This window comes from Dromiciops gliroides, chromosome 2 (assembly GCF_019393635.1).
Source record: "Dromiciops gliroides isolate mDroGli1 chromosome 2, mDroGli1.pri, whole genome shotgun sequence".
Taxonomy (NCBI): domain Eukaryota; kingdom Metazoa; phylum Chordata; class Mammalia; order Microbiotheria; family Microbiotheriidae; genus Dromiciops; species Dromiciops gliroides.
Window position 1 is genome coordinate 286,827,155 of NC_057862.1, and position 12,866 is coordinate 286,840,020.

Below are 12,866 nucleotides of genomic sequence, written 5' to 3' on the forward strand. Positions count from 1 at the left end.
TTACTTTATATGAATTTTGTATTTACTTATCTGTGTTCACGTTGTTCTCCACTTCTCTGCTAGCACCCTTTCCCATTTGCCTGTTTCCCCCTCGAAACAAAACAAAACAAAAACAAAAACAAGTCACCTTAAGCTCCAGGAGGCCAGGAACCTTCTTTTCGGAGTTATCTGGAACAGTCAGGTACTTAATGTTTGTTAAATGAAGGCTCGCTGATAATCAGAAGCGCCAATATGCTGATTTCCTGGAACTTGCCTAGCCTACTACAATAACCAATAACTGGTACATTAATACAAGGAATTTCATTACCTCAAGTGTTATGCTCTTATATTACTCAATTTCATACACTATTAAATCCACAAACTAAATACACTATGTATTTTCAAGGATTTCAATATCTGCACATAGGTAAGACTGATAAAGTAAATGAAATGTATTGGGGTTGTTTTTAATATCAACTTTTAACTCTCTTGTGTTTGTACAGTGTAATTTTTGAAAGAAAATTGGATACAATTGAACAAATTTCAAAATGATCAAACAGTATTCCTCAAGAGCATATAGTAGGATAACTTCCTGAAAGAGTCTCTATGTTCCAAACTCATCCTTCACATGGCTGCTAAAGTAGTTTTCTTCAAAAAGCAGGAGTCTGACCTTGTCACTCATTCCCCTAATTAACAAATTTCCAGTACCTGGAATTTCCAGTACCTCCTTATTGCCTCAAGGATAATCTATGAACTCCTCGGTCTGGCATTTAAAACTCTTCACACTCTGTGGCTCCTATTGCATTATACATTACTCTCCTTCATGTATTATAGGGCTGGTCAAGTCAAAATGCCATTGCTGTTACACACACCTCTCTCTTCCCTGGGGCTAGGCAAGGGTTGTCCCCTCAGCCTGGAATATAGTTCCTCCTCACCTCTTATATTAGAACTTCTCATTTGGGAATAAGCTTGTTTCCCTTAATACTAGGTAAGTTGTTCTTTGAAGGCAAATTGTCTCATTTTTTGTCTGTGCATCCTCAGTGACTGGCACATAGCATAAGGTTAAAAAGGCTTGCTGATTGCCAGGCAGTTCCTTGTACTCGATAAAATGCTACACTGGCCCTGGAGTCAGGAGGTCCTGGGTTCAAGTCTAGTCTTTGACACTCATGAGTTCTGAGACCTCAAGGCAAATGACTTCACCCCTCAGTGTTCCAACAACTAAAAATATAAATTACTGAAGATCAGAACTGGTGGAGGGTGTTCTCTACACCAAAAAAATCCTAAGTCTGAAAGATAAAATAATAAGCAGTGTTTTTAAAAAATTATTAATAAACATATCTAATTTGAAAAAATATAATTGGACTTATGAAAAATTATAATCTTAGAGAAATTATAATTGGGCTGTAAGTCCTGCCAAGGTCACCATTCAAATGTAAAAATATTTTTGATGACTAGCCTAATTTGGGGGCTAATTTGATTGGGGTACTAATTCTGGGACTTGTGACTAACTGGCCATCTGACTGCTATTAACTTAGCATGGGCAGTTTATAAAGTTCCACCACACTGCTCCACTCCCAAATTGATAAGCAAAATATTAAGAAGCCTCTTAACTAAATAATCAAAGCAGAGTTTATTTATGAGATACTATTTAAAATTAAGAACACAGGGAAATAAAATGTACAACCTGACTGCATTGCGGTATGTCTCTTTCCACTGTGTCTCTTTCCCACCTGCTATGCCTGGACCTTCTTTAATACAACAAGGGCCTTAGCCGCCTCTTGCCTTAGGGCACTCAGGTCCTTTATTCTAACTCTGAGCCCCTTTCACTTTGTAAATCCCTCTGCTTCTAACTTTCCTCTCCTTACTGCCACCCCCGTGTTTCTCTCTCACCGACTTTCTGTCTGTCTGTCTGCTCCATCAGTCTGCCCTTCTGCCTCTCTTTTCTCTGCTCCTAATCCTTCTCGTCTTCTCCTTTGTCCTTGTAGCCCTGTCTCTAGTCTGCTACCCTTCTCTAGTCTGCTGCCCTTCTCTAATCTGTCTAGTCCGTTCTCCCCCGTCTCACTCCCAGGTCTCTATATATCTTTCTTATCTCCACTCAAATCTCGGGGCTTCCAAGCTAATCTGCCAGCCAGGGCTGCGGCTGGGGGGGGGGGGGGCGAGCTCAAGCCTCACGTGCCTCAGCACAGGCTATCCGGGATCTTTTGGATAGCTCAGCTCAGGTCGGAGGGAGCTGGGGGCTTTTTTCCCCCCAGCTGTGTGACCTGGCCCACGGGGCTTTTTGGCTCAGCTGAAGCAGAGGGGGAGGGGCACCAGCACCTCCCACACAGAAGAGACCCTGAGGGCCTAAGGCTTTCTAATCTCAGCCTAAAGGTAGGGTCCCCAAACCAAAATAAATTTCCACAGCAGCTTACCATTAGATTAGAAAAATCTTAAAGGCAATCTCATTTTTATATCTAATGAATGGATATCATATTGCTTACTTCTCAACGGGTGGGGGAAGGGCTAGAGGGGAAGAGAATTTAGAACTCAAAATTTTTAAATGAGTATTTTAAAAAAGGAAAAAATGTATATATAACATGCTATAACAGAATACTTTTTATCGGCTACCTTTCTTTACTACCCAATATGGTTTGCTTTGACACATTAGGTGACTATCATCAAGGCGAGAAAAGACTTTTTCTTTTTTTTTGCAGGCAATGGGGTTAAGTGACTTGCCCAGGGTCACACAGCTAGTAAGGGTCAAGTGTCTGAGGCCAGATTTGAACTCAGGTACTCCTGAATCCAGGGCCGGTGCTTTAACCGCTGCGCCATCTAGCTGCACCGAAAAGACTTTTTCAAACTTTGATTTTGTGCCAAAATTTTAAACTTATTTTGAAACAGAAATTCAATTTTCAAAATAAAATAATGATTTATTACATTATATCCACTAATCAAGTACCTGCCCAGATACAAATAAGCCATTTTTCATTTAAAAGGTAGTTCAGGGGCAGCTAGGTGGCACAATGGATAGAGCACTGGCCCTGGAGTCAGGAGTACCTGAGTTCAAATCCAGCCTCAGACATTTGACACTTACTAGCTGTGTGACCCTGGGCAAGTCACTTAACCCTCATTGCCCTGCAAAAAATAAAAAATAAAAAGTAGTTCAAGTTTTACTCTCAGATTTTACTTATTTGTATCAAATTAATTTCAGTAATTTAAAAAGATGACATAGGGGAGCAGCTAGGTGGCACAGTGGATAGAGCACTGGCCCTGGATTCAGGAGGACCTGAATTCAAATTCTGCCTCAGACACCTGACACTTACTAGCTGTGTGACCCTGGGCAAGTCACTTAACCCGAATTGCCTCTCTCTCACACACACACACACACACACACAAAAGAGGACATATTTTTACTTGTATCTTGACGTCATCAAAACTATTTTTTGACAATAACATAGAAAGAAAACAAAATTTTCTAAAAGGAAGCTAAATGCAAATTAATTTCAATGATTAATCTTAGTGTCCTATAACATGATAATTCAAACTTCCCTCTTCTTTTTTTTTTGGTGGGGCAATAAGGGTTAAGTGACTTGCCCAGGGTCATACAGCTAGTAAGTGTCAAGTGGCTGAGGTCCCATTTGAACTCAGGTCCTCCTGAATCCAGAGCTGGTGCTCTATCCACTGCACCACCTAGCTGCCCCCTAAACTTCCCTCTTCTCAGAGTTAGGGGACTATGGATTCAAAACTATTGTAAAAATCCTCTGGCACAATCATTTTGACCAGTTTTACTAAACAATTTTTCTTTGATAGGAAAGCAAATTCTGTGTGGAGACAGCATGACTTGTGAATAATAATTTTTAAAAATCAACAAAACTTAAAAAAAAAACTATTTTAAATAGTCCTTTATAATTTTTCATTTTTATTCCAAGAAACTTCAGTAACAGTAACTGGGTAGGGGGGTGGCGGGAAATGGGGGAGATTCTAAGAAATAATCATATTTCTACTACCTAGACTAGAATGAGAAGCTCAAATTTAGAAGAAAAAAAAACTTATTTAAATATGGATTACAGGGCAAACAAGCCAGTCTACTTGAAGCAGAAAGTGACCCTACCCTGAAGGAGGGGCAAGAACCAGTATGTGCCAGACAAGTTAAAGCACTAAAATCCATGATGGAGATAGCCCAGGACCCTGAAGAGCCTTGAGTAAGGCAGTGTCCCAGAAGACTACATGCTACTTCCACCCCTGGCCATCTTGCCATCACTGTGGATAAAGGATCTACTCTATTCACTAACAACTCTCGTGATCACTGGTTCTACTTCCAGCCTAGCCCCACCCTGAGCTATCATCCTTAGGATGAGAAGATGTAGCCTGGGAATGGCTTCTTACAGATGCTGAAGTCTCAGCTCCTCAGCTTGCAAAAATCTACTGAAGACACAGAAAAAAAAATTCTTGATACCAAAGTCCTTGCCACTGTCATGTGGTTCAACATCAGAAATGGATTTTTTAATTTATTCAGTAGCAATGACATTTAAAAAGACATATTACCATCTGCTTTGTTGCTCTACCCCAAGGACCATACCTGACTTAGAGCTGAAACCTCTTTATGTGTTCTCTCTCCTATTAGAATGTGAGCTCTTTGAGAGCAGGAACTGTCTTGTTTTTCTATTTGTATACACAGCATTTGCCACAATGCTTTGCACATAATAAGCATTTGTTAAATTTTTTTATTCATTCATCCATCTTTCTTTTCATTCTTCTTTTTTTTTTTTTTGGCAGGGCAATGAGGGTTAGATGACTTGCCCAGGATCACAGAGCTAGTAAGTATCAAGTGTCTGAGGCGGGATTTGAACTCAGGTCCTCCTGAATCCAGGGTAGGTGTTTTATCCACTGCACCACCTAACTGCCCCTGTTCATTCACCTTTCAACTGAAACTGCTCTCTCCAAAGTTCTTGTCCTCTCTATTCCATTTGACACTGCTAAACATTTCCTCTTCCTGGACACTCTCCTCTTATTGGCTTTTGTGACTCTACTTTCTCTTAATTCTTCTCTTTGCTGTCTGACCTCTCCCTCTCTTCTCAGTCTCCTTTGCCGGATCATCATCTACGTCATATCCATTAATTTGGGGTGCCTCCCAAGACTAACCTATGTCCTTTCTTCTTTTCTCTCCATCATCCTGTCTTAGTGATTTCATCAGCTCATACTAATTCAATTAATCATCTCTATGCAGATAATTCCAAGATCTATTTATCTAGCCCAAGTCACCCAAGCTCCAATCCTAAGGTAGCAACTACTTTGGTTGGACACTCTCAAGTGAATAACCAATAGGCCTCTCAAACTCAACATGTCCAAAACAGAACTCATTCCCCCCACCCCCTTTCCTCTTCCTAACTTTACTATTACTGTCATTCTCCTGGTCAGCCAAGCTCCCAATCTCAGTGTCATGCATGATTCCACTCTATCACTCCACATAGCCAATCTGTTGCCAAATCTTGCTTTTAATCTTCACATTTTTTTTATATGTCCCCATCTCTCTTCTGACACTGCCACCACTGTTGTACAGGCCTTTATCACCTCATACCTAGACTGTTAAAATAGCCTGCAAGTAGGTCCAACTGCTTCAAGTCTCTCCCTACTTCAATCCATCTTCCATTCAGCCACCAAAATGACTTTCCAGAAACGTTATAGCACTCCCCCTTTCAATAAATTCTAGTGGCTCCCTATACCTTCCAGGATCAAATGTAAAATGTTCTATTTGGCATTCAAAGCCCTTCATAACCTTGCCTCTCCTACATTTCCAGTCTTCTTTCACCTTACACTCCACTACTTATTCTTTGGTACAGTGACGCTGACCTCTATGTTGTTCCAGGAACAAGACACCATTTCTCAGCTCCAGATATGGCTGCCCCACATGCTCTCTCATCTCTGTCCACTTGGCTTCATCTAAATCATAACTAAAATCCCATCATCTGCAGGGAGCCTTTCTAGACCCTCTTTAATTCCTAACACTTTCCCTCCCATCCTGCATAGAACATATTTGTACATATTTGTTTTCATGTTGTCCCTCCCATTAGACTGTAAGCTCTGTGAGGGCATGGACTGTGTTTTGCTTCTTTTTTTTTCTTTCTTCTCAGTGCTTAGCCAAGTGTCTGGCCAGGGAGGTAGACTTGTTCAAGGTTCAAACTCAGAACCTTTGACTCCAAATCCAGGGGTCTTTTCACTATACCATGCTGCTTTTCTGGGCAATCTGAAACTTCTTAATGCAAATTAAGAGGTTTAATTTACATGTAAGAAAATATCATTATATATATACATACACACATACACAATCATATATTCAAATTAATATATCCTAGTCCATGTGTGTGTCTTGCATGTACCTAGTTACTTACATGATATTGTCTCTATTAGAATGTGAGCTCCTAAAGGCAAGACCTACTTTTGCTTATCTCTATATTCCCAGCATTTAACACAGTACCTAGCAATTGCTTAATAAATATTTGTCAGTGACAATATGGGAATGTAAAAAGTTTAGTTTCAGAGCCCAGAGCAAAGGAATACACTAACTATGAAGTTGTTTCAGAATCAAAATTTGGAACTGATACAAATTAAAAACATGTATTTTCTTTGTCTACTTAACTCCCATTAATATAAAGTTAAGCAGAGTGCATTGCTGTCACTACACACGGAACTATTTTATCTCTGATCTGAAGACACTACAATCAAAATCACAGTATAATAGAAAGAGACCTGAATTAGGATTCAAGGGAGCTGGTTTTTATTCATGGCTCCACCACTAACTTGTTATATAACCATGGAGAACTTACTTTACCTTTCTGGGCCCCTATTCCCTCTTACATTGAATCTTGGGGAGACAAGTTTGTAGGGGAAAAGATTTGGGAATTTTTGTATCCTGCAAACAAAATAAGTCAACAATGTAATATGACAGCTAAATGAGTTAATGTAAATTTAGGCTGTATTAAAAGAGAAATACCTTCTAGCAATAAAGACATGATAGTAGTTCTAATCTCAGTCAGATCCCATTTGTCTATGTTATATTCGTACTGGCACCACATTTTAGGAAGAACACTAATAAAAGCTAGAGATTGTCTAGGGTAGGGCAATAAGAATGGTGAAGCACCTCAGATTCAGGTCAAATGAGAGGACTAGTTGAAGGAAATGGGGTGTTTATCCTGGAGTAGAAAAGACTGGGTATTTAACAGCTATTTTCAAGTACTGGAAGGGATGTCATGTGAAAAAAGGATTAAACATAGTTTGCTTGTCCCAGTGGGCAGAATTAGGAGCAATGGATGAAAACTGCAAAGATAAAAATTTAGCCTTAAGATTAGAAAATAATTCAAATGTGAAGTGGGCTGCCTCAGAAGTTCTTCAAATAAAGAAGACTACTTGTTTGGTACATTGTTAAAAATATGAACTAGAAGAAATGGCTGTCAAGGTCCCTTTCAATTCTGGAATTCGATGATCCAATTTATAAATATTTTAATGCAACAACCTATTCCCAGAAAATAAGTGAAATATTAAAGGGGGAAGGGAGGACTGGGCTAAGCTAAAACTTGCGTTTTTCCTGCAAATTAAAAACAAATTTAAAATGTATTAAAGTACAATAAATAGGGCAACTATTTGAAAATAAGTTAGTTTGGGGGCAGCTAGGTGGCGCAGTGGATAAAGTACCAGCCCTGGATTCAGGAGGACCTGAGTTCAAATCTGACCTCAGACACTTGACTAGCTGTGTGACCCTGGGCAAATCACCTAACCCTCATTGCCCCATAAAAAAAAAAAAAAAGAAAAGAAAAGAAGTTAGTTTTTAAAACATTAAATAATAAACTTTCATTTCTTTCAAAGGATTTGCCACTAATTCAGACTAGCCCATCTGCCTTCCTTCCACAAGATTATTATAAGGATTAGAGAGGATTAGTTACCACACTATGCTTTCAAATCTGTTTCTTCAGACAATTTGACACACAAAGCAGTGTCCAAAGATGGATCACAACCAAGAGTAAGAGAATAAGAAGAGAAAGACATCTTTCATTCCATGAAAATCCAGACCCAAGTCTACAGACTGTGATGAATAATTTCTGCTAAAGAATCTAATCTAATAGGACAGATAGGGACTGAACCTTTGATTTCATTGATATAAGGGAACCCCTAAATGAAGAAATTCCATCTACCGATGTAGGTCAGTCAGCACTTTTTCTGTAACATGTAATTTTAAGAGTTACCTGGAGAGGTTAAGAAACTTACCCAGGTTTACTGTTGAGAGACAGGATTAGAATCCAGGTCTTCCAACTCTGAGGAAAACTCTTTTTTATTTTTTAATGGGACAATGAGGGTTAAGTGACTTGCCCAGGGTCACACAGCTAGTAAGTGTCAAGTGTTTGAGGCCGAATTTGAACTCAGGTTCTCCTGAATCCAGGGCCAGTGCTTTATCCACAGTGCCACCTAGCTGCCCCCTGAGGCAAACTCTTTAACTTCTGTGTCACATTCCCTTCTCCAGGAATCTCATACAGCATGAAACATTAATGATACAGTTCATGATTATTTATCCATTGCCATGATGAACTTTTGCAGAGTTCTACAATTTTTACTGCCTACTTTCTCACCTGTCACACATCACACAGTATTTTACTCTGTTTTTTCAAGGATCCCTTTTACTGTGCCCCAAAAAGTGCTAGTTCCAGTTCAACTCAAAATAGTCAAGGCTAACAGTTACAACTCAATTCAGGGACAGATTCCTGACAAGTAAGTGGTCCACTTAGGCCTTCAATAAGTCTAAGAGAGATCAGTCAAAACCAGACTAGTCTTCAAGGATAAAGAGCCCAGTGTAATTTAAATTATCTCCTATGCAAACTATCCATGGTTCTTTTCTACCAGGCTCTAAAAAATGCCCACAGGGTTGTTCTTTTATTCTATTTTAGAAAATGATTCCATGAAAATTAGTTTACAAGCTATCAAATTTGGCACACCTGATGTTAATCTCTTTTCAAACACTGATGGCTCACTAAACAATTCGGGGGTCAAAAAACTAATCTTACAAAGCCTTACCCGTGAAACAACGAATTCTTTCCTTCAATACTTTTTGAAGTTTTTCAGGCTATGTTATTTCTATAGTATATAGCCTTACCCGTGAAACAACGAATTCTTTCCTTCAATACTTTTTGAAGTTTTTGCAGGCTATGTTATTTCTATAGTATATAAGCAGCATCAAAGTGTAGTTCATGAATTAAACAGATACGAACAATACACAATTTATTTTCCTCTCACAAATCTCATTTTGTGACTGAGTTTCAGTACAAAAAATATTTTATTAAAAAATTTAAATGGCTGACAAGAGAGCTGCAGGGTTTATGTTCCTTGTGCCAGTTGCGCTATTTAAAAAAAAAATTACTCCAAAAAATTATTTTAGCGAGTTGCTAAGTTGAAAACCAAGACAAAATATGAGGAATATAGATGATTTCCCAAGGAAAGGACCTGGGTTTGAAATCCTGCCTTTAATGCTTACTACCAATGTGACCTTGGGCAAGTTACTTAATCTCCATGGACATCAGTTTCCCCATCAGTAAAATAAGGCGATAACACTAGATGGCCGCCGAGGTGCCTTCCAGCTCTAGGCCGATGAGCCTATAATTATATATAACCTTCAACTAGTCTTCCATACATACTTACAATCTCTAGGTACATTGTGAACACCCAAGAAGGGTGGGTTTGTGGAGTTTCACTTACTAAATGTGGGGGAAGAATATCCTTCTACAGGAGGAAAAAGGTAGCAGAGTAACTGGTCAGGCTAGCTCCTGGTACACCCTTTAATCACTGACTACACCCAATTTCACAATAATGACAAACCTGGCCAACAAATTTCAAATGACCAAGTGATTCCTCTAATTTATCAGAGGAAATGAAAAAGGGAATGGGTGAAATTTAATACTAAGAAGGGATTCAAAAACTAGGAAACTTTTCTAAGTTTTAGGAAACATTTTTCACAGTAAGATTAGGCCTGCCGTATAGCAGAGATAACACCAATACATATCCCCAATACTGAGCTATTTCTGCTTTAAACACACAAACAGTTCAACGGGATTATTCAGGGTTCTCTGTTCCCCAAACAGTCTTGCCCCCCCCCCCCAAACCATCAAACTGCTTAGGTTTTGTGACTAGTAGGGCCACAGAACCCTGGAGACTCAAATTCTGAATTGGGTCTGAACAATAATTTTATAAAACTAAGAAAAATGCCCCCTTTCTTTGTAATCTGATATATATATATATATATATATATACATGATTTCCTTAAAACGTTGAATTTTAAAAAGCATTGTATGCCCCGAGAGAATGAATTACAAAGGATGACTGACCATATTTCCTCCCCATTCTTATTCCCCCCATTCCGATCCTATGAAATTTCTATCTTCCTCACAATATCACAATACTATCACACTTGCTGTCAAGTTTAATATACTATTCAATATTTAAAAGTGTACTAAATAAGAGGCAAAAATTATTCTCCCTTAAATCAAACAGTAGTATTTGATGTTTGCTACACATATTTCAGTATCTCAGTATTTTACATTAATTACAATGTTTGACAAAAGGAATAAACCACATTTACACCCCACTTGGTAATTAACTCTGCTCAGTGTTTCCAGCATCCAAGAGTGGCTACAAGAAAAGTTCCAAAAATTCAGTAAATCCTTAACTTTTATGAAAAGTAACCTACTGTTGTTCCCTACAGAACTAACAATACCAAAGTCTTTAGGCTGCAAACCCCAGAAGCTATATGAAACTTTCAATGTGAAAGAATGTTTTAACTTGTTTTGAATACTGGATATAAAAGTTGACACTGAAAAAGATGGTAGGAATAATTTGTTGATATAACTAGGCATTGTTATGGTGGAAGGTGAAACCGAGAAATTTAAAGGGATCAGCTTTTCAAGGACCAAGTGCCCACTTCTGAAGAGTTCTTTTAAGCTTATAAATAACCAGAGATGATTCTAGGCAGTCACACAACACAAAAGCTTTTTCTGCGATCTCTGAATTTACAAAGTTAAAAAAAAGAAACTTCACCGTAAGTAAATTTAAGCAGTTGAATAAACGACTCCATATTCAAAATAGAACAAATATTTTTGACAATCTAAACCCTAAAAACAAACATATGGGGGGGAGGGGAGTCCTGCCCATAGGCCTGGAATCTATAAAGTATAACTAAATTTTCCTTTGAGCATTTTAAATAGCCCTAAATTTCCCCACACAGGGAAAGTCATACACACCCTGAACAGAAACAATATTAACTCTTGCCCTTCACACTGCTCCCATCCAGAAATTGGAAGTTCACATTGCCATCTCTATTCCCCTATAAATCTCTTTTGTGAAAAAAAAAAAAAACAATAGCAAAGTAGACTCTACTCAAAACCATCTAGCCTATAATCCATCCTAAGAGCCTGAAACACAGCAAAGTGGAAGAAGGAACAAAGCACTGACGTCAATTACTTACTGGAGGAGATTAACCCCCGCGACTGGCACCAAGTAAAAAGCCTAATATCCAACTATAGGCAACTGAAGTGAAGTGTGGAAACAGCTATTTGGGGGTGCGGGGGTGTCTTCATGATTATTCTGGGATACCTGGGGGGGGGTCTTCAATTACACATTACAAGTACACACCCTCCCCATGATTGATATTTTTACAAGATTAATTCATTACAGATTAAAAAAAGAATGGCGGAGGAGGGTCTGGGGACCCTAGAGGGGAAACAAGAACTATTGGGGTAAAAAAATATCTTCGAAATCGGGGCCCATTTTCTCTTTAGCTAAAGAGAACTTGGTCAACTAGAGACGAGGTGGACGTTTGGGGGGAAAAAAAGTAAGAGACCCACCAAGCAAGAGACTAGGGGCAAGTGCGGAGATGGAGAAACGCTGAAAAGAGATTTTCTTTGAGGGGGTGGAATGAGGGAAGGGGGAGGAGACCCCCTCGGGGAGTGGCAGGACGAAGCCCACCGCCCCGGCTCCTCCTCCCTCGCTCGTGATGCTCGGCGGATCGGCCGGGCCGGGCTAGGCCCAGACAGCCCCGCGGTCCTAAGAGATTCTCACCTCCTGTCCCGGCTCCGCTAGGCCCAAACCATGTCCCGGAGACGGTGGCGTTGGCGGTAGCGGCGTCCCGGGCCGCGGGCCTTCGGCTGGGCCTGGGCCTCTCACCGAGCACACATCTAGGCCTGGCCCGAGGGGCCGAGCTGGAGGACGGAGGAGCGGCCCCGAGGCGAGGAGCCGACGGGAGGCGGCGGCGAGAAGCAAGGCCCAGGAAGCCCCAGAGGCCCTCGGAGGAGGCGACGATGGCAGCGGCTACGCCTCACAAGGTGGGGGCGGCGGCTGTTGCCTTGGGGGCCCAGCCCTGCTCCATGGCGGTCAGAGCGAGAGCCCTGGAGACGCAGGCAGGAAGGTGATGGCGGAGGCCGCAGCACCGGAATCCCCACCCCCGCCCCGTCCGGCGGTGGTGGCGGCTGCTGCGGCGGCGGCTGCGGCGGCGGCGGCAGCAGAGACTCTCCTTCCCCGCAGTCGGGAACAGTGACTTACCCTAGCAGCAGCACCGCCCACGTGACCCTCCCACCGGTGCGGGGGGTTGGGGGGGAAGGAGCAACCCAAGCTCTGGCCCGGAGGAGTGCGTCACGTGACTTGGCCCCGCCCCGCCCCTCCGGGAGAAGGAAGGGTGGGGGAGGAGAGCCGCGAACTGCGTGCGGCCCTAGATCGCCTTGGCCCCGGCTCTAACTCCGGGTCCGCTGGGCGTGCGGCCTCCTCAATGCTGCGCACGTCCCTTTGCCTGAGGGCGCCCGGGGGGCGGCGGTGTCTGGGGCCCGAGGACCGGGCTCTTTGCGCATGTGTAAATTGTAAATCGAAACGTCGCCCAACCC

The 12,866-nt window shown here is 41.2% G+C and overlaps 1 protein-coding gene across 2 annotated transcripts in view; it reads right to left on the minus strand.

The window, feature by feature from the left end:
- AFF4 (AF4/FMR2 family member 4) overlaps positions 1–12,760 on the minus strand; it is an 88,587-nt gene extending 75,827 nt beyond the window's left edge. The window contains exon 1 of one of the 2 annotated variants that reach the window (XM_043982435.1): positions 12,052–12,760. The gene's annotated coding sequence lies outside the window, so the exon portion shown is untranslated. The remainder of the gene's footprint in view (positions 1–12,051) is intronic. The other variant, XM_043982434.1, reaches the window with a different exon arrangement.
- Positions 12,761–12,866: the final 106 nt, after the last annotated feature.